The sequence below is a fragment of the Pleurodeles waltl genome, chromosome 9, assembly GCF_031143425.1.
Source record: "Pleurodeles waltl isolate 20211129_DDA chromosome 9, aPleWal1.hap1.20221129, whole genome shotgun sequence".
Taxonomy (NCBI): domain Eukaryota; kingdom Metazoa; phylum Chordata; class Amphibia; order Caudata; family Salamandridae; genus Pleurodeles; species Pleurodeles waltl.
This window is the reverse complement of record NC_090448.1, coordinates 492,449,730-492,473,059: the sequence shown is the minus strand read 5'-3', so window position 1 is coordinate 492,473,059 and position 23,330 is coordinate 492,449,730.

The window sequence follows — 23,330 nt, the reverse complement described above, 5'->3', positions numbered from 1 at the left end:
ACCCCTGTGTACAGGCCCCTGTTGGACTTGGCTACACTGGAGGACAGGCACGTTATCCTCACCTATAGTCTGGAGAGGGCCACAATCACAGAGCTGTATACCCAATTGGAGCCTGACCTGATATCTGCTATCTGTCACCCCACCGGGATCCCCCCTCTTGTGCAAGTGCTATCAGTTCTCCATTTCCTGGCAACTGGTTCTTTCCAAGTGACAGTGGGCTTGGCAGCAGGAATGTCACAGCCAATGTTCTCAATAGTGCTGACAAGAGTGTTGTCTGCCCTGATAAAACACATGTGCAGACACATTGCTTTCCCCAGGTTGAGGATTTGGCCACTGTGAAGGCCAGGTTTCATGCAATGGGACATATCCCCAAAATAATTGGGGAGATTGACGGAACACATATTTCATTTGTCCCCCCGCCAGAATGAACAGGTGTTCAGGAATGCTGAGTTTCCAATCTATGAATGTGCAGATGGTGTGTTTGGCGGACCAGTACATCTCCCACTTCAATGCTAAGTATCCTGGGTCAGTGCATGATGCCTTTATCCTGAGCAATAGCAGCATCCCAAATGTGATGTCCCAATTACAGAGGCACAGGGTGTGGCTAATAGGTGAGTTCTGCTTCCCACCCAGTATATGTTGGTGTATACCTATGGCGTTTGCATTATAGGATAGTGTGTGGCTAAATGTTGTCCCTCAATATTTGCAGGTGACTCTGGTTACCCAAACCTATCATGGAGGCTGACCCCTGTGAGTAATGCCAGGACAAGGGCAGAAGAACGTTATAATGAGGCACATGGGCAAACCAGAAGGATCATTGAAAGGACCTTTGGCCTCCTGAAGGCCAGGTTCCGGTGCCTCCATCTGACAGGTGGATCCCTGTGCTACTCACCCAAGAAGGTCTACCAGATAGCGGTAACATGCTACATGTTGCACAACCTGGCTCTCAGACATCATGTGCCTCTTCTGCAGGAGGAGGAGACTGGAGATGCCCCTGTGGCAGCAGTGGACCCTAGGACAGTGAGGATGAGGAGGTAGAGGATGAGGATGTGGACAACAGAACATCTGTAATCTGTCAGCACCTCCACTGACACACACATGAGACAGTGCAACTTTACATTTCAATGACTTTGGTTGTATTCTGTGTGGGATTGGCATGCTAGTATTTCCCACTTTTATGCCCACTTACTGTTACCTCTGGCTATTCATTTTGCAGATGTTGGTGATTTGACAAATACTCCTGGTGTGATAACAAAAGCCAGCTACAGGTCATTGATTCTATGCTCATTCCATGTACAGTTAATTTGCAATGTTTGTACCTGTTTCAATCAATACATATTTGAAATACATGACATACACAAAATCGATTTAAATCAAAGGGTGTTTATTGTAGTGATAATATATAGAGGGGAAAGTGCAATAGTATGGGGTGCTGATGGAGAAAAGTCCAAGGTATTGTTGCAGTCTGTTCGAAGCACAGGTGCGTTGTCCAAGGGGACACAGGAAGGGGAGTAATGGCAGTTCAAGGTGGACAGCGTGACTGAATGGGACACAAGGGGGACATTTCCTGGCGGGGGTCTTGGCAAGTCTCTAGCTTCTGTCTGCATCGCAGGGAACATTTGCGGGGTGGTTCACCTTCTGCAGGGGAGGGGTGCTGGTGGCCTGTGAGTCCAGTTGCGGCGCCTCCTGGCCACTAGCGGCAGCGGAAGTGGATGGGTATTCAGATGACTGGCTAGTGGCAGGGGCCCGCTGGTGTGAAACTGCCTCCCTCATAATGTTGGCCATGACTGCCAGCACCCCTGCTATGGAGAGCAGGGTGTTGTTGATGGCCTGCAAGTCCTCCCTGATCCCCTGATACTGTCCCTCTTGCAGCCACCTGTTTTCCTGCATGTTGTCTAGGATCTCGCCCATCATGTCCTGAGAATGTGGATAGGCTCCCAGTATCTCAGAGAGCATCTCCTGGAGAGTCGGTTCTCTGGTCCTGTCCTCCCCCTGGAGCACATCAGTCCTCCCTGTGTCCCTGTTGGCCTGTGTGTCTGTCTGCTTAACCATGTGCCCACTGCCACTTATCCCAGGTCCCTGATTGTCTTGTGTGCGAGTTGTGACACTGGGTGAGTGCTGTGGTGTTGTTTCCTGATGGGGGAGGCTCTGTGGTGGTCTGTGACTGAGCTTGGGTAACCACCTGTCTAGTGGTCCCTGATGGGCAAGGTAGATCGTCCAGATCCTGAAGACCAGAGTTACTGTCATCACTGTGGGCCTCTTCAGTTGGGGCCTGGAAAGTGCTGGCACCTCCTCTCCAGTGACATTGGCTGGGGTACCTGCAGGGATGTAAATGATGTATCATGGTTCATATGTATGACATATTGTACATCCCTGGCTCCCCTTCTATGGTTGGTGTTGCCCTGCCAGCTTTTACTTGTATATGTTGGTGTAGGGTGGGATTGTTAGTTTCTCTATGCTGTGCATGCTTTAGTGATGAGTGTCCATGCAGGGCTGTGAGGGGTGTCTATGCATTGCTACAGCATGCAGGGCTTGGCATTGGGATTAGTGAGATGTAATGGTGGAGTGTGTGGGATGTAGTGGGATGTAGAGGGTGAGGGTATGTGATGGCATGCAGGTAGTGGGGTGATAATTGTTAAAAGTTGACTTACCAGAGTCCAGTCCTCCTCAGACTCCGGCCAGGCCCTCAGGGTGCAGTATTGCCAGGACTTGCTCCTCCCATGCTGTGAGTTGTGGGGGAGGAGGTGGGGGTCCACCGCCAGTCCTCTGGATAGCGAGCTGGTGTCTTGCTGCTATGGAACGTACCTTCTCCCATAGGTCATTCCACCTCTTCCTGATGTCGTCCCTTGTTCTGGGGTACTGTACCACGGCTTTGACCCTGTCCACGATTCTCTGCCATAGCTCCATCATCCTGGCTATTGATATCTGCTGCACCTGTGCTCCAAATAGCTGTGGCTCTACCCTGACAATTTCCTCCACCATGACCCTTTACTCCTCCTCAGTAAAATGGGGGTGTCTTTGTGGTGCCCTGTGTGTTATGTGATGTGTGTTGGTGAGGGTGTGTTTGGTAATATGTTGGGGTGTGTAAAGTGAGGTATGTGAGGGATGTATGGATATATGTGGTGTGTGTACGTAGTTGTGGGAGTGGGCTTGGTGGCAAACTCTTGGCAATGATTTGTAATCATAAATGGTTGTGGGTAATGGGGTGTGTGTTTTTTTAGTGGTGTGGGTGTAGTGTGTGTCTGGGTGTCAGGTGTGTTGATTGAACTGTCCAATGTGGTGTTGTTTTGTCTGTGGGTGTCCACTGTGTGCGCGGCGGTATGTACCGCCAATGGTTTACTGCCTTTGAATGTCCGCCGTGGTGATTAGTGGGTCATAATGTTGTGGGGGTTGTTCTGTTAGCGTAATGTGTAGGTTTTGATGGCGCCACTTTATCACTTGGATGGGATTTGATATTGGTGCTGCTTGAGGCTTCTACACCATGACAAATGAGGGGCTGTGTCTGTATGTGATTTTCTTTATGTTGACATGGCCAATGCCATTCACATCGCTGAGCTATTCCTTGTTAGGTGTTATGTGTGTGGGATCTGTATTTAGTTGTCAACCAGAGGACACTTGTAGTGATTTGGGCCCAGCTTTTGGATGCAAAGAGGACATAGCTCCACCTGTCCTTCCTGTGATTGCAAGTCAGGTTGTGACTGTATTATGTACATATGGGTGTATGTGTGTGTGAAGTGCAATGAATGCGGTGTAGTGTGGCATGTGGCATATGTGTTTTTGTCTGTACATCTGTGTTCACCTGCCCATTTGTGTGTACGTATTGTTTGTCCCACAAGGTTGGTGAGTTATCTGTGTAATGGGTGGTATGGCGGCTTACCTACGAGTAGGCCATTGCCATAGTGTCCATCCTGGAACCACTTGTTGATGGTGGGGTGCCAGAATATGTAGCTATCATGGACGCTGCCGGGATATTTGTCTAGGATGTTTATGAAGAACCCAATGTGGTCCACAAAGGCCTGCACATTTGTAGAATGGTTGGGTTTGCGGTTTCTGTAGAGGTGTACCGTTGCAGCAGGTGGCACAAGTTGGACATGGGTGCAGTCTATTGCACCCAGCACATGCTGGAACAAAGCATTTTACTAGAAACCTTGATTTAACTCCAGCTGCAGTTGCTGGGTGTTGGGGAAGCAGATGTTGTGGGATGTGAGGCGTCCAGAACCTTTGGAAGGAAGCCGCGGAGGATGGCTGGAAGATACCACCCACTTGTCTGCCAGTTGTCTGGAAGAAGCCAGCGTTTGGTCATGGGAGGAATAGTTGTTGGAGTTTGCCAGTGACGTCTGGCGCAATGTAGTGCAGCAGGCATACAATCGTCTCCCGTGTCAGACAGTAGGTTCCGATTACATCTTGTTCCCTGAGCAAAATAATCGTTGAACGCTGCCTTTGAGGATGCTGTGGAGGTGTTTGGAGTTGATGTGGTGGTGCTGGTAGGAACTGTTGTCATTGCTGTCATATGAAGCGTGTGCCAAGCTGGAGCATTAACAGTTCCATGCTGTCCAAGGGGTTGCCAATCCTCCTTCTGTGTGTTTTCCTTACGTAGTAGTGCGTGGGCCTCATTTTAACTCCTGGTCTAACCAGGCATTAAACCTGTACGCTAATCTGACTTTGCATCATTTTTTGGGACTGGTTCCTTAATGTGCATTGTTTTTGTGTCGGGCAGTTAATAGGGTGCTGGAGAGCTAGCATCATTTTTTGGAAAGGAATGCCTACCTTGCATGTCATTGTCGCTAAATGATGCAAGGTGTGGTGGCACTCCCAATAAATGACACTAACTCTAATATTTTGTCACTAAACGGGTCTAGCAGCAAAATATAACCATGGCACTAGGTAAGCACCACGTTTGCATAAAAAAAATGGTGCAAAAGCGATGCTAAGTTTTCTTCAATATGGGCCTTAATCTTTCCTCATATACAATGCAGGTCTTTGTCATTTTTCCTGACAACGTGCAGCTTTTTATGTGTGTCCCAGGCCTATGTCCCTCTCTCCATGTTCTCTATGTTCTGTGACCTGTTTGTATATTTATTCTATAGTTGGGGAAAAGCTAATATCGTGTGTGAAATTTGAGAGGCTGATTCCTTTTTTTTCTGCCTGAGGGATTAAATTCATATCACAGTAATATATGTTTTTTTTTCTTGAAAAACACCCCACCCAAAACACCAATAAAACAAAGAACCAATTAAGACATTAATTGGAACCCAAGACAAACTTACTAATAACAAAATATATATTTTTAAATTACAAAAATAAAAAATGTAAATAAAACAAAATAATAAAGCACAATCTTTTAGTACCCAATATTTTCAGAAAAAATACAATACACTTACCCTTGATAGCTTCTTCCTTGGTGTTTCAGTACTCACAAAATGTTTACCTCAATGTTGTGGTAAGAAGATATTCCAGAGTCAATACTTAGGATCTGAAGATAGCAGTGTAAATGTACAAGGAAGCAGGGAAGAATTCTGGCTAGTGTTGATGTGCGTATGTGGCAAGGAAAAGTATGTTGGCAACTGTTTGTGAGAAATATTGTTTTGTGCACCTCAATTTATTGGAAACACTAAAATCTACACAAAGCACTGTGTTTTAGACTGAAACGGGGACCTTCTGTCCGCTACAAACCACGCTATTGTGGTCCAATTTATATAGGCAATTGATGGATACCCAACAAGCGAGGCTACACCTACCATGTGGATAGATTGGTAAAGCCTGAATTACAATGTTAGGGCCCACATATATGTAAGGGCCTTTCTGATAGAGTTGGGTGTACATTTGTTTACTGCTTCCCATATTGATTAAAATTAATATTTGAGAGCAAAGTTTAAATAACTGCACTATCTCAGGATGGTGCGAGTAACCTTCTATCATCTTGATGTAAGGATACAGTTGGTAGTTTGAGCTGACCATGGTCAAAGAAACCCAGCATATGTTAAACTGTAGTAAGTCAACTGCCAAGGTTTAATTCTGACATTGTCATCTGCCAGTACAAAATCCATTCACATTTCTTCAGAAAAAGGAGAAATCACTCTACTATAGGGTGATTTCATGTTTCAAGATAGAGTTTCACTGAAACTACCATTTCTTAGTATAGGGCCTAGGTGGGAAGTATGTTGCCATAGACCAGGGTCTATCTCCAATCCTTAATCAAGACAGTTTTGCGTGAGGTGCCATACCTATGATATTACACAGGATCATTAGCCATAATTAGTAATCAAGTCTAAAAAAGCATTTGTTTTGCAACCAACCACTGTTTTTGCAATTATGTTACCGATAAAATGAGAATGTTCACCCCAGGTTGTCTTTCCCTTGTCATCCAGATCTTTGTGTACCAAAGGACAAAAAGTTATGAATCCATGGCTAAATGTCACCCTGCAATAGTTCATTGCTTGGCAACCAATTTGTGTATTTTTGAATTTAAAGAGAACAGAGAGTAACAAAATTCAGGACAACCACTGAGAAAAAGAAAACATATGAAATAGCAAGTATAACATAAACATAGTCAGCAATAACCAAACTATATAATGGAAAATAGAAATTAGCCACAAAGAAATGTGTATTTGCATACATTGTGAGTCAATTCCTTTGTTCTTTATTGGTTTCAGAAATATTAGATGCCAAAAGACAATATTAAAAAAGGCAAGAAGTAACTAATCAACAATGGTACTGACTTACACATTTGAGAAAGTGTATAAGTCTCTTATGGGGGTTCCATATGTTAGTAACAACAGCAGATCAATGTCTGATAAATTGAGAATTTAGAGGATGTAAAAAATATTCTTGCATCGACTTATTGCTTAAAACTAAAAACATTATTCATGGTGCAAAAATATAAAAATATCTTATTGCATATATGTCCATAATTCCTTATAATTAGAAGTAAAGGGAGAGAACATCTACAATGGGAGTTGTGAATGGACATTTGAACATTCTCCCTTGAAAGACGGGGAATATATCAAAATGATGCAATAATGGATTCTGAACTTACAGCAGATCACCTTAAAGTATGGGATACACTCAAAACTGGCATATGCGGCAGGGAGGCACTTGGAGTTATTCTAAGAAAAAACACAAAACTATAGAAGAACAATTTAAACAGCATTTTGCCAAATTATAAGACACTGGAAGTCAACCATATCTAAATTTTAGGTTGAAGAGATAAATATGCTGAGAATATTCAGGAACAAATAATCTTTCTAAAGGTTAAAGGAACACCAACAAAATGCAGTACAGTCGTATGTAGTAAATAAAAAGTAATCATATGAATATAATGAGACAATAGGCACAATATTACCCTAAAAAACAAAGGAATATATTTCTAGAAACCAAATTGATGCAATAAGATTACAAAGGTGTACTAAAAACCAAACATGAACATAAAAGAGAAGCCTTCCACAATTTTCATCAACAATTGTACAATGAAGAGTTCAGTCCTGTAGAAAAGGTAATAATGGAATATTTAAAGACTGCCAATCTAAAGTACATAACGGAACAACACAGAGAAGAACTAAGTAAACCAATCATGGTTACTGAACTTTTAACCCATTCCCCATACAGCCAAAGTGATTGAGAAGGCCATAAACAAGCAACTCACAACCCACCTTAAACTCCACCATCTACTAGAGAACACTCAATCAGAATTCATAAAGAACCACAGCACCAAAATAGCATTCATCATGGCCACCAATGACATTTGAATCATCCTGGACTGAGAAGAAACAATTGACTTAATTCTGCTTAACCTCTCTGCAACCTTCAACACTGTCTCCCATAACACCCTTAACAGAAGACTCCATGAACTTGGCATACAACTGTCCACTCTCAAATGGATCTTTTACTTCCTCACAAGAAGAACCAAAAGCTCAGGCTGCCACCCTTGACATCTGAGACCAAAATATTGATGTGGAAAGTCCCACAGGGATCGTCCCTCAGCCACATCCTTTTCAGCATCTGCATGACACTGCTTGCAAATGTCAGCCAATCACAAGACATCATCATCATCCCCCACACCAGTGACACCAAACTGATCCTCTGACTGACAAACAAAACAACCAGAACCAACTTCACCAACTGCATGACCATGGTAGCAGACTGGATGTGAATCAACTGCCTGCAGCTCAACTCTGACAAGACGGAAGTACTGGTCTTTGGCAACAGTATCTCCACATGTGACTCCACCTGGTGACTACTACCCACAGACCACGCACAAAATCTATGGATCATCCTGGACAAAAAGCTCAACATAACGGCTCAAGCCAATGCGGTGTGAACCTCCTGCTTCCACATCCTACGCATGCTCCCTAAACTCTTCACATTGTTGCCTCAGAAAACCAGCCAGTACTCATCACCAGCAGGCTGGACTATGGAAACACTCTCTACACCGGAATCTCCAAAGAACTCCTACACAGACTCCAGAAAATCCAGAACATCCAGAACACCGCTACAGGACTCATGCTTGAATTTGTATTGCCAGCACCACATCACACATCATCTAAGGAAGCTTCACTGGCTCCCCATTCACACGTGCACCCAATTCAAACATATAAAGCCTTACACAACACAGGACAAGAATACCTGAACAGCTGCATACACTTTCACTAACCCACTAGACACCTACGCTCTGCCTCACTCTCACTTGCACATATCCCTGCATTCACAATATCAAAACTGGATGTCACTCAGTCTTTAAATACTTTATTTCGGCTAAAAAGCCATAAAAGTGAACAATTAACACCATAACATATCGATTTGTGGAAAGAAAAATAAACAAAATACCATATTATACATATTAAAATCCTAAATGAATTTTAAAATCACATGATTTTAAGACAGTACAATACAAACATTATTATTCTTTAAATCTTAAAATCCTATCATTTTAAATATAAAAAGTTAATAACTCGTTATCTTGTTCCAATCAAATCGAATAATAAATTATTATAATAAATAACTAAGACCAATTTTTAAAATAAACAATTATAACAACTCTCTAGTTCTTATAGCCCATGCGCTTTGGAGATATCTTGCAACTGAAAATACTATTTTATCATTTGTATCAGTTATCATCAATCGCATTGCTATTTTCCATTCCCTTATCCCCAATAGTCTGCATAACGGGGCAATCCACTTCTTCCTCGGGGCCACATATCTAGGGCTAAAGAACATAAAGTGCGCGAGTGACTCTGTAGTTTTTTTACAAAAATGAAAAAATATTAAATTCCGGTCCCCTCGCTCTCCATCTCACAGTAAATGTCTTGAGCGGGAGGATCCCTAACCTGAACTTAATATAAAGCACTTTAACATAGGGGGGATTTACATTGTCCAGATATACCTCAAATTTAGGACTACATTTATGGTCTAGGAACTGCAAGGACCGACTTCCTTTACAATTATACCATGTTTGGAACAAAATATTCTCCCAATAACACCTATTTATTCGGTCTTTTACTTCCTTGGTCAGATTCTGAGGAGCACTCCAGACCTCTTCCATATTAAGAAGTTTAGACATGTCCCTAATGTGTCTCAACCATGGGATCTTTGCTACACATTCATCTACTAAAAACTCTTCTAATGCTATCTGGAGAGTAGACAGATGCTCAGAGGTCCAAAGGCGAACCCAATACTTGAGTGGTCTTAATGCAATTACGTTGTGTATCTCATTTAGAGCTAAATCACATCTGAGGGGGATGAGAGGGGTACTCATTGGCAATCGTAAGAAATTTCTTTAAGAAGTGATTTTCTACTATAGTCAAACACCCAGAATTAGTGTGTCCCCAAAGCTCAGCACCATAAATTGAAGCTGCAACTGCTGCTGCTTTGTAAACAGTAATAGCAGGTGATATCTCCCCTTCTGAAATATTGGCAATTTTCCTCCCTATCACTGTTGACCTCTGCCTAAGGGCCATTGAACTCTTTTCAATCTGCGCCGACCATCCTTGGTCATCACTTAATCTAATCCCCAGATAATCAAATTGACTGACTTTCTCCACTAATTTGCCTGCTATAGTCATTTTCCCCCTAAAGGATTTGTGCGGATTAAAAACCATAAACTTTGATTTGATTGGGTTTATTTCAAGACCTCTTTTAAGACAGAATTGATAAAAAGCATCCAATTCATTTTGCAAGCCCATAGGTGTTCTCGAAATTAGTAAAGTGTCGTCAACGAACATTAAAATGGGAACAGAGGATCCAGCTAATTTTGGGGCGTCATGTTTACATTTTAGTAGTTGGTCCGCCGCACCGTTAATATAGAGGTTAAACAATGTTGGGGCCAAAATGCACCCTTGTCTCACCCTCCTATTAACAGGTATAGCTTGTGTTAGATCACCACTGTGGGACCAGCGAACTTTGGCATACGTCCCCTCGTGTAAGACTTAATAGTTCTCCATCAAGTTGATAGCTCTCCAACACACTCCACAATTGGTCCCTTGGGACCATATCAAAGGCAGCTTTTAAGTCAATAAAGGCTACATACAGGTGACATTTCTTTAGTGACAAATATTTCCAACAAAGGATATATTCCTCTCCTATATGTGGGTGATGCCGGGGTATCTGACCTGGTGTTCCCATTTATTTTTGTTAGCCCCTTTATTGCTATTAGGTCTTCTAATAAGTCTAACGCACCCCCTTCTTTCTTGTTTGTAACCTTGACCGGACCAGATTTATCCCATGTTTCTGCACACTGGATTCCTTTTTGTTGGGTATCATCAATGCCATTCAAATGCATATTAAAATCTCCTGCAACAATAAGACCCTGCCCTCCCAGTAGGGTGTTAAGAAAGTCTGTTAGTATATTAATCAGTACTGTCTTATTCCTATGAATGCCAGGCCTAACATATATGTTAACAATTACTATACTAAAGGACCCTCTGGCAGTGCTAAGTTCAACCTCAACAGCTAGCAGATCCCTGGAAGGGGTTACTAGCTCCCTAACTTTGGGAAATAAATCATGTTTTAGCCAAATTATTAGACCCCCTGCTGCCCTACCAGATAATGAAGGACGCGCGGTCTTTCGGAAGGTCCAATAACCTTCTCTGCTGGTCACGGATGAAGCCCATGTTTCCTGGAGTAGAATAATATGGTGTTTATCTATAAAACTACACCAATCAGGGATACTTGTTTTCTGGAGCAACCCTGCCACATTCCACGATAAGAGCCTAATCGGGGGGTCGAGTTTGTCCCCCTTATCTATTTGTGTCTCACCATTATTATTTAAGCGAGGGGTGGGGTCATATGCGATCCTCTCTACTAGTGCACTACAATATACTTTTGGCTCCTCTCTCCAATTGTACAATATCTGATTATTCGCTGTGATAGAATCTAGGCTGGATCTACCCTCTTTCCCACCCTTTATCCTAAGGGCTTCATGTCAATCTATATCTGAGGTTGAGCTACACTTTGCATTCCTTTGGGGCTTTCTGGAAGTGTCTGTATGCAGAGTTGATGGAATATTATGTCTCTCTAGAGGGAACTGATTTTCCACTATTTGAGGAATTTTTTGAGTAAGTGACACTTGTGACGAAGCGTCCGGACTCATTCTTAAATCTAATGACAAAAGGCCCTTCACTAAGGTCTGGCTCCTCAATTTAAACCCAATAAAATCTGTTGACGATCCTTCTCTTGAATATCTTTGTGCAGTAACTATATCATCCCTTATAATTGATCTACATTTCTTTGTCACCCTTATCCAATGGATTACTTTATTTATAAGGGAATCCCCTGGCTCTCTACGACCGTTGCTTGGCTTAGGAACATTTGTCATGTATATATCGTGACCACTATATATAGTCTGAATTGGGGGAGCATCACTCCAAAGGTCTGGTGACCTTTTATCCACGAGTCGGAGTCTACGAGTCTCATGATTAGGACCTCTTTTCCTGTTTAAATCCCAATTATTGGAAGAATCCGGACCAGGTGGAGTGCTTGGGGCCCCTTGAAGATTCTGAGTTGCCACTTCGATCCTTACCCCCCTTCGCGTTTCTGTCATTGATGGTTCGGCCAAGTGAGTTTTCTTTGCCGTAGGGTTAGAGGCAGGTTTGGGTGTTGTTTTCCTTATATCCCCAACTATTGCAGAGATGCCATCCAACTTATCATATATCATATGGCTAAAGGATATAAGATATTCTCTGAGACTCAATATTTCAGCTCTTATTTCTACTAGTTGTTGCTCCGCTAAATGTCCCCTCTGCGTGGGTACAGGTGATGGCGTCTCATCTTTTTCCCTTAGAATACTCCTCTCAGGGTCACATGGCGCTAATGAAGCGAGAGGTGAAAAACGATTAGTACAATTTAATAGAGGGGATACAGCACCCAACTGGGCGGGCGAACACAGATTAGAACTCTCAGTTAGATGGTTGAGATTTCCTGACCTATTTTGATCTAAATTAGGTCCCTCTGGATTAGGTGCCAGTGGTGCTCTACCCATGGGGGCAAAGAAAGATTTGATATCTTTAGTAGTATCGTTAAGACCTTTTTTTTGAGATTTTGAAGACTTGGTAGCTAACAAGCTTTCCACTTCCTCTATAAGATCGTCAATTTGAGACAGTGTGCAGTTCTCAGCAGAGTGGCAAGGTACTTTCTTTGCCCCTCCCTGCTCAGTGGGGTTACCGCTAGCTTTCCTCTTCCCCATCCTGATTAAGATTAAGAGTTTCCTAAATTCAATGTCCCCAAAATATGCGGGGAAGAGAGAAAAGGTACAATCACTACAGCAGTGTATGAAAGATTTAGCTTGCCTGCTAAAAACTCACTCATTCTTTTACATTGCACCCAGGACATGGAATGACCTCCCACTACACATCAGAGCCTCCTTCTCACTTCATGAGTTCTGCAAGAAGCTAAAGACTTGGCTCTTTGTATAAGCACCATGGGGACGACAAAACTACACACATGCCCAAGTGCATGAATACCATCTCGGTTGATTAGTGCACTATACAAATCAACAAATCAATACAACATTATGGGGGTGATTCCTACCCTGGCGGTCCGAGACCGCCAGGGTAGGGGACGGAGGAAGCACCGCCAACAGGCTGCCGGTGCTTCTGGGGCAATTCTGACCGCGGCGGTAAAGCCGCGGTCAGAAAAGGGAAGCCGGCGGTTTCCTGCTGGTTTTCCGCTGCCCCTGTGAATCCTCCACGGCGGCGCTGCAAGCAGGGCCCGCAAGGGGATTCCGACCCCCTTTCCGCCAGCCTGGTTCTGGTGGTTTTCACCGCCAGAACCAGGCTGGCGGGAACGGGTGTCGTGGGGCCCCTGGGGGCCCCTGCAGTGCCCATGCCACGGGCATGGGCACTGCAGGGGCCCCCTAATAGGGCCCCACATTGATTTTCAGTGTCTGCTTGGCAGACACTGAAAATCGCAACGGGTGCAACTGCACCCGTCGCACACCAGCAACTCCGGCGGCTCCATTCGGAGCCGGCTTCCTCGTTGCTGGTGCTTTCCCGCTGGGCGGGCGGGCGGCCTTTTGGCGGTCGCCCGCCAGCCCAGCGGGCAAGTCAGAATGACCGCCGCAGTCTTTTGACCGCGGTACGGTCTTCTGGCGGTTCCCGCTTGCCCGCCAATGTTAGAATCAGCCCCTATATGACATAACATGGTCTCTAAACAATATTTTTGTTTTCATAAGGAAAATAGGTCTCTGTATAGCCAGGGCTCTTATCAGCTGATATCTTTAATGAATAGTGATGCAAAAATTTATTCTAAAATTATAGTGACCAAACTGAGCAGGCTCATTGTCACATCATGGCAACATAAATTTTTACTGCACAGAGGTATAACTGCCAATATTAGCAGCTCCATAACACAATTTAATGTATAATATGCCATACAAGACCCTTTGGCAATGACCCTGCTTTATGCAGAAAAAGCATTTGATTGGGTCAGTAGGCCCTATCTTTGATGGTTCTGAAACAGATGGACCTTTGTAGAGCATGAATTCAGATTGTCTTGGATTAAGGATCAGAAAAACCATCAGTCACAGAACACGCCAAGGGTGTTCTTGCTCTACTTTATTATTCACATTGTTCGTACAACCAAACCTACAAAAAAGAACATGAAAGACATTTACCATCAAAATGCAATGGGATAAACACCAAAGTATTTTTATACGCAAATTATATCACAGTAATCAAAGCAAATAATATATTTGAGTATCAGAGACCCACATAAAAGTGCAGAATAATAGAAAGCAATATTGTTAAAATACAATGTACATGCATATATAATGCAGTAATAACATCAAAGAATGAGCAAGCAATGCAATCAATGGAAGAAGCTTTAAACTTTAGAGAAATATCAGCATATCATCTGAACTCTGATAAGGCACAAATATTGGCCCATCCAAATTTCTCTTCACTCATGATCACCACTGATGCTGGTATAAATCTGACAGCCAATATTCACAATATATTATCTATAAATTATGAACGACTTGTGACCAAAACAAAACGAATATCTAAAGAGCTGGGATACACTACACATACGTCTCATAAGGCAATGCAACATAATTAATATGTCCGTTGTCCAACAGTATTTGCACATACTATGCTTAATACCAACTATGGTCAATATTTTTATCTGTATAGGGATAGAATTCTTATACACCAGCTGTATTTCTGGCCAGAAGAGGTTAAGGTGTGCAATGAAAAATTTATGTTATCCACTATATATGGGAGGTAGAAAGTTTCAGAATATTTTTAATTACTAATATGCAACAATGATGGGAAATGTCATAGGGGGTCATTCTAACCCTGGCGGTCCAAGACCGCCAGGGCTAAAATGACGGGGCCACCGCCAACAGGCTGGCGGTGCCCTGCTGGGCATTCTGACCGCGGCGGTTCGGCCGCGGTCAGAAGTGGAAAACCGGCGGTCTCCCGCCGGTTTTCCGCTGCCCAAATGAATCCTCCATGGCGGCGCAGCAAGCTGAGCCGCCATGGAGGATTCTGACACCCCATACCGCCATCCTGTTCCTGGCGGTTCTCCCGCCAGGAACAGGATGGCGGTATGGGGTGTCGCGGGGCCCCTGGGGGCCCCTGCTGTGCCCATGCCAATGGCATGGGCACTGCAGGGGCCCCTGTAAGAGGGCCCCAAAAAGAATTTCAGTGTCTGCTTTGCAGACACTGAAATTCGCGACGGGTGCAACTGCACCCGTCGCACCTTCCCACTCCGCCGGCTCAATTCTGAGCTGGCGTCCTCGTGGGAAGGTAGTTTTACACTGGGCTGGCGGGCGGCCTTTTGGCGGTCGCCCGCCAGCCCAGTGTAAAACACAGAATAGCCGCAGCGGTCTTCCGACCGCGGTGCGGTATTCTGGAGGGGGGAAGTCTGCAGACTTAGAATCACCCCATAGTCTTATTTGACAAATATTATAGGATGACATCCTCCAGGCTGGACTTCCATCTATTAATAATATATGTATGGAAGACTCAAAATATGATAAAATTGGACATGTGGTAAAGCAAGCAATCATACAAAAGTATTATTTAAGGTGCTAGATTCTGTATATAAACTTTGGAGAACCTAATAACATGATTTAATCAATATGCCTCCCTTTGGGACTTTTTAATGTTATCCCAAACCTTCAACAATCATATTAGTAGAATTTGAGAAAAAAAGGGGATTAATAATGTGATTGCTATTTGTTAATCTATAAGACCATATATATATTTATATATTACATATATATATATATATATGTATTTCTATATATATATATATATATATATATATTCACTTAAAAAACAAGGCTACAGGGATGTTATAGTTACGCTTACATTAAATGTACCAAACTACAGAAATTTACCACTTAGAGTTATCTCAAGTAACTATAACTCATGCCCTAAGGTAGCTATAACTCATGCCCTGTACAGTTTTCTGCTAAAGAATTTAACTGCAAATGTTACAGTTTTCTCTTGAAACTTTCTGACTACTAATGTTTCAGTGATATTTTTAATTATGTTATTGAAGTTGTCATGAGTGCTGTAATATCTGGAGTAATTAGCAGTGCATAGTGAGGGTGAAAGTTACAGTTACCTTAGGGCATGAGTTATAGTTACTTGGAATCACTCAAACTATAACTGCTGAACTTCTATGGTTTTCTACCAGTGAATTCAGAAGCTAACTATAGCATACCTGTAACCTTTGGGTTTTTCAGTGGATTTCTATGTTTTTTAACATAAAGTTCTGTGGGCAGGCCCTTTGACCAACCCCCTATAACCAACTTATCCTATATATATATATATATCAAAGTTACAGGGAAGTGATAGCTAGGTTATGAATTTACAGTTATAGTTATAGTTCTTTCAAGTAACTATAACTCACGCTGTAAAGTAACTATAACTCATGCCCCCACCACGCACAGGATTTTATTAAAACAATCGACTGCTAGTGTTTCTTTTATACTTTTAAGGACATTATAGAAGTCCTCATGACTGATGTAATATCTTGGGTACTTAGCAGTGCATGGAGAAGGCGCGAGTTATAGTTACCCTAGGGCATGAGTTCTAGTTACTTGAAAGAACTCTAACTATAACTGCTGAATTACTATGGTTTTGTACAATTAAATTCTGATACTAGCTATAACATCGGTGTTTTTTTTCAGTGAATTTCTACACTTTAAAAAAATTATATTTCCTAACTATAACGTCCTTGTAACCTTTGTTTTTTTCACTGAATACATATACATATGTATACATATATCTATATATATACATATATATATATATATATATATATATATATATATATATATATATATATATATATATATATATATATATGTATAGTGAGAGAGAGAGAGAGAGAGAGAGAGACAGAGAGAAATATGGGTAGTGGTGGTAAAATGGGTGCACTTCCTATGCGTATTAGAAGTACAGTCAATAATAGTGGTGTTGAAGTTAGTCCAAAGTAGGGTAGAGCACAGTGCTAAGCGGTGGAGTACGCACCACTAAATAAAAGCATAAATATGGTGTTCCCAAGAAACACCATGCATATATTTTTAAAGATACCGCGCCACTCCAGAATAGTTCATAATCAACAAGTCATCCAGATGAGTTTGGTTGTAGTAGGTTTCAGTTACTTATAGATATGGTTATCAATGTAGCAAGATGAGTATCGTCCCCCAATCGCAGCCAACACGTGTTTCATCACAACTGGTGACTTTTTCAAGGCTGGTTGGGTAAGCAAAGTCTAATTCAGACAAACCACAACACCGTGAGTCTCTATATGACAAAGTGTAACAGAAGGTCTGCTGTTTAGGACTGTTTCTGCTGGATACTATAGGTTCTGGACTTATCATGGTCTGCTGCATCATACCTGTTGCCGTGATGCATGAACAAGTGACCAATCTCTTATCCACCTTCTACTAAAACCAAACTCATCTGGATGACTTGTTTATTTTATATATATATATATATATATTCCAAAATGCTCCCACATTAAATGAAGAGATCAGCACTCCAACAGTGGTTGAATAGCAAAAGTATTTGTTTAGCTCAGGAACATATATATATATATATAAATATATATATATATATATATATATATATATATATATATATATATATATATATATGAAAAGAAAACAACACTGGGACAGTGTTGTACAGTGAAGACGCTCACTCAGGAATTCGCAAACTAGTAATATTTATTCACACAACGTGTTTCGGCTGTCTTGCAGCCTTGTTCACGTGCATAGCTCCAACAATGTGAACCAGCTTTAAATACACACCTATATACAAACATAGAAACAGGACTATACATGATATAGAAACAGGACTACATTCCTTCAGATATTCTGATATTGGTATTTAGTAATAACATCGGTGGAAATAGGGAACAGAAAGGGAAAAACCAACCTTATTATCTATAAATAAATAAATAAATAAATATCCATCCATCTATAACATAATAATAAATATTTATCCATCTATAAAAAGATATAAAACTCATCGATGACATCATATTGTAGTATATCCTAAAATCTTAATTTTATTAGATGGTAATAAACAACTCATTGTAAGTATATATATATAAATATAAATATCAATAAAAATACGGCTCATATATATATTTTCTATAAAACCAATTGAATATTCTATATATTCTTATTTTTTTCATATATATAAAAAACAGAGACCAATATTTAATTTTTCTCCTACTTACAACATTCCAATTTCCTTGTATCTTATTCATACCCTGATTTTTCCACAAAATAACTAGTATTTTCTTATCATGGAGGGATAAAAACCCCTTTACCGTGTTCCAATTCATAATACCAAAACAAAATCAATAATGTTTCTATATAACTCCTATCAATGACAACCAAGGTCAAATATAAGCTGAAATCAAGAATCCATCCGGACCCTTCCATTCTAAAAAGACATACAAATAAATAAAACTCAATACATTGCAATATGATCATAGAAGAAACAATATTCAAAAAAATCTGTCAGTACTACAGAATAAAACGAACAGCTATAGTTCCCTCTGTCCTGACCGATTCTTCAACTTAATCATCAAATAAGTGAGTATTCAACTCCTCCCCAATATTCAATCCCCTCGGTGTCTGGTTTCCAAATCTAAAATGTATTTGGATTCTTTTGTATGTAAAATCAACTCTCTATCGCCGCCTTTATGATGTACTGGCACATGTTCGATACCAAAGTAAGACAATAAGGTAACATCAGAATTATGACAATCCTGAAAGTGTCTGGCTACTGGGTAGTGAGGATCTTTTAATTTGATAGCACGCATATGTTCAAGAATACGTTTTTTCACTGCGTGTTTTGTACTTCCCACATACCGCAACTGACAGGGACATTCCAGTATATAAATGGTAAATGGAGTACTACATGTTACAAACTGCTTAATTTTTCTATTCGTCCCTGGTTTCCTTGTGGAATACTCCTTTCTACCTATACTATTTCGACAGGCTTTGCAATGACCACAGGGAACAAATCCTTGTAAATTATGTTCCTTAACACAGGAAATCGAAGAGACATCATTTGATCTCAACATATCATGAAGATTACGACCTCTTCTATAAGTGATCGAAGGCCATTTCTGGATTTCTTTACCAATAATTGGATCACTCTTCAAAATATTCCATTGTTTAGAAATAATCTTCTTAATCTGGTTAGTGTCCTCATTATAGGTTAGGATCAATCTGATGTCATCCTTGTTCTCATTTATCTCTTTAACCTTATTATCGAAAAGAGTCTAGATTCTTTCCACCTTTTTGATTTTTTCAGTAGCCTTTTTGATTACCCAATCTGGATAACCTCTTTGTCTGAACCTAACAACCATATCTTTCTGTTCTCTTTCAAATGCCTCATCTGTATTGCTTATTCGTTTGGCCCTCAATAGTTCCCCATAAGGGATACTTCATTTTAGTTTATCCGGATGTCCACTCGTGGCATGCAATAAGCTATTTCCTGCTGTAGTTTTCCGGAAAAGTTCAGTATGAATCATCTTATCTCTGATCGTAACTTTAGTATCCAAAAATTCAATGGAAGAATGACTGATATTATATGTTAGTCTAATATTGTAATCATTGTCATTGAGTTTCTTAATAAACTGTTTAGCCTCATTCTCAGAGCCTTTCCAAATTTTAAACAAGTCATCGATATATCTAAGCCACAATGTGACCTGATTAATCTCCAAATATTTGTCTTCATCTTTAAAAATTTCTTCTTCCCACAGGCCTAAGAACAAGCAAGCAAAACTGGGGGCAAAGCAAGTTCCCATTGCGGTCCCCAGAACTTGTTTATACAGCTGACCGTCAAATAAGAAAATAATATTCGTTAAGCAGTATGTTATCATCTCGAGGATCATATCTGTATGTGCTAAGTATCGTAAAGACCTTGTATGTAAAAGATGTCTGCACGCTTTTATGCCCATCTCATGATCAATGATGGTATATAAGGAATTTACATCTAGGGATATAAGTAGAAAGTCGTCTTCCCAAACAATGCCTTCCAATTTGCCAAAAAAATCCTTAGTATCTTGCACATAAGAGGGTAGACTCATAACAAAATCCCTCAGAAAAAAATCCACATATTTGGATACATTTTCCAATGCATTACCACAAGAGGATACTATTGGTCTTCCATGAGGATTAACTGTGCTTTTATGTATTTTGGGGAGAATATAGAATATCGGTAATTTAGGAAAATCTTTTTTCAGGAAGCAATATTCTTCCCATAGTAATAGACCTTTATCTTTCCATTCTGCTAAAAGATGCCATATTCCTAAAATACTGCTAGTATATACTTCTTTGGTCACAACTTTGTAATATTGTCTATTACTCAATTGTCACATGACTTCATCGATGTATCTTTGTCGTTTCCAAAGGACTATATTACCTCCCTTATCTGCTGGACAAATCATAGTATCACAATCTTCTGCCAATCGTCTAATTGTCTCACTTTGGTTATATGTTATGTTGTTGTTACTTCTAGGTTTAAACCATGTCCGATGTCGAAAATGTATCAGCCCCTGAACTGCCATATCGTAAAAGGTATCAATACTGTCATGGTTCATATTAGGAAAAAATGTCGACTTAGGTTTGAAGCCAGATGAGATTGCATGATCATATACAACACCTAATTCATCTAAAGTCTGATATAAGTTATTTTCTTTACTCTGTATGTTCTGTTCCTTTTCTAACTCATGAAGGGTTACCAAGGTATCAACATCACTGATAGCTAAGCCATGTTCATCAATATGGGCATTCCCTTTCAATTTCAACCATTTTTTTAGTTTCAATTTACTAATAAACTTAAACAGATCAATACGGGTTTCGGCATAATTAAATCGTGCAGTAGGGCAAAAAGAGAGACCTAAACAAAGTGTTTCTTCATCCTCAGTTAACTGGTGATCTGATAAATTAACAATCATTTTATTTATTGTTTCAATATCCATTATATTGCTACAATGGAGCCGCTTGTTATTGCTGCACCTTGCTCCAAATTTTGCTCTCTTCTTACTGTGGTTTCTAATTCTCTCTCTCCTTTTCTGATTCCAGCTCGTCTTCCTCTTCGACCTGTTGGTCGGCCTCTGTAGTTCTGTCCCTCTCCTTTCTGTTTGTATGATACCTGCCTGCCACGCCGTAACAGGCGATATTCATCTAAAAAAGTGGCCGGTTTGCTGGTAATTTTAACACTATAGACTTCACTATCTGTTGAACTCTGAGAGTCAGATTCCCGGACACTATCAAATTCACTTTCAGAGGTTGAGGGCTGCACCACAGGCGTAGAACAATTTGAACCTGATTTGTACAGGTGATCATATTTCCTGCTAAATGTTAAAATCCTTCCGCTTTCATAGTCACCTATATCCCTATGAAGTTTTTGTTGTTTTTTAATCTTTATATCCTCTTCATATTTCTTCAATTTAACTTTCATAGATTCAAGGAAACAAGAAATAATTTCTTTTTTATTTTCCAAGCCTACTGGCAAAGTCCTCTTTTATTTTCTTAATATCTGTCAATAGGGTTTCTCTATCACGCCATGCATATTTTACCAAAATTTCAAGCATGTGTTTAGAACTAACTGCCAAGTTATCCGCCCATTCTTTCAACATTTTAGGATTGGGTGACTCATATACAGGCGTAATAAAGATTCTTAGGCCCATATTTATACTTTTTGACGCAAAACTGCGCTAACGCAGTTTGGAGTCAAAACAATTTGCGCCGGCTAACGCCATTTCGATGCGCCGTGCGGGCGTCAAATTTATACTTTGACGCACGGCGGCGCAACCAACAGGTGGGAGTCATTATTTCGTGCCGCACACAGCGGCGTCAAGTCGTAAAGGAAACCAACGTTAACGCGACGCAAATGACTGTGGGTCGATTTACGACAGCGCAACCCGGAAAGCGCTGTTTATTTTGACGCAATTGCGTCAAATTTACATGCGAAAACTGCCCTTTCAGTAGAGGAGAGCCATAATGGATCCCAAATGCCACAACAGACCCCAGGAAGATGACAGCAGACCAGGAACCAGCCAGGATGATCCATACCGGAACCAGGACATTTTCAGAAAAAAAAGAAAGTGTCGCTTCAGTGCAGAGGAGCAGGAAATCCTGGTTAAAGAGGTGACGGAACACCAGCACCAATTGTTCATCACCTCTAAATTGCCCATCAGTAGGAGAGAGGCCATATGGAAACAAATTGTGGACAAGATCAACAGTGTGGCTGAAGAACGCAGGACAGTCACTGAGTGTAAGAAATGCTGGCATGACTGCAAACGTAGGACAAAAGAAAAAATGGCCAGGAACAGGAAGGCAGCACTGCAGACTGGAGGGGGGAGTCCAGCACACCAGGAGGCCCTGGACCACATGGAGGAGATGGTCGCAGCCGTCATCCCTGAGGAGATCGTCACAGGGATTCAAGGACAGGACAGCGCAGACTAACATGACACAACGCACATGCAGAGTAAGTAGCATGGGGAATTAAAATGCAACAATGATACATGCTACTGGAGGGGGGAATACCTACTACACAATGCATGTAAGTCAGCACATATATGAAGTGGCATGGGTAAAGGGGCACGGCAGGGGGGCATGCCCAGCACAGACTGAATCTGGGGCACGACAAAATACAGCACCAACAACAGTCCCATGGGGCCATCCTGTAATTACAACAATAGAGCCAAGGGAAAGCAGCGACAGGTGTGAAGGCCACTACGTCAAACTCACATCCAGGCACTTGTCTGTCAAAATCTATTCTACATCAACTGGGTCCCTATCAGTAATCCAGTAGCCAAAACAACAACTGCAATGTAACTGCCACAACAGTTGACAATAACACCTCTCATCTCTGTGCAGCTATAGTAGCAAATGGCAGGAACCTCTCCATGGAACATACATACCTAAATTAGGGGGTGAGGATGACATCGGCAACTATTTATAGAAATAAGACAAAGGCACCAGTACACTCAAATGCCAATGCCCATAGTTGACACATACATCAGCCAAAGTAAACAGCAATAGGAGCCACACAGCACTAAGGACACACACATGCTGCATACGTGAGGGTCCCTCACGTGCCTGGCTAACAAGGCAACATCACTAATGTCATACTGCTCAGTCAACAACATTGAGGAGGGGACACAGGCAACTGGTCACTGAAACACACCTGCACAGTCTGACAACCAAATAGGACCTTGATATGATAAACAGGGCAATCCAATTAAACACACATGACCCAACATCATCTCCAAACATCAACAATGTTTACATCCATACCACATCCTAACATTGACATGCATAGGATATGCCACATCACATGTACATTTCG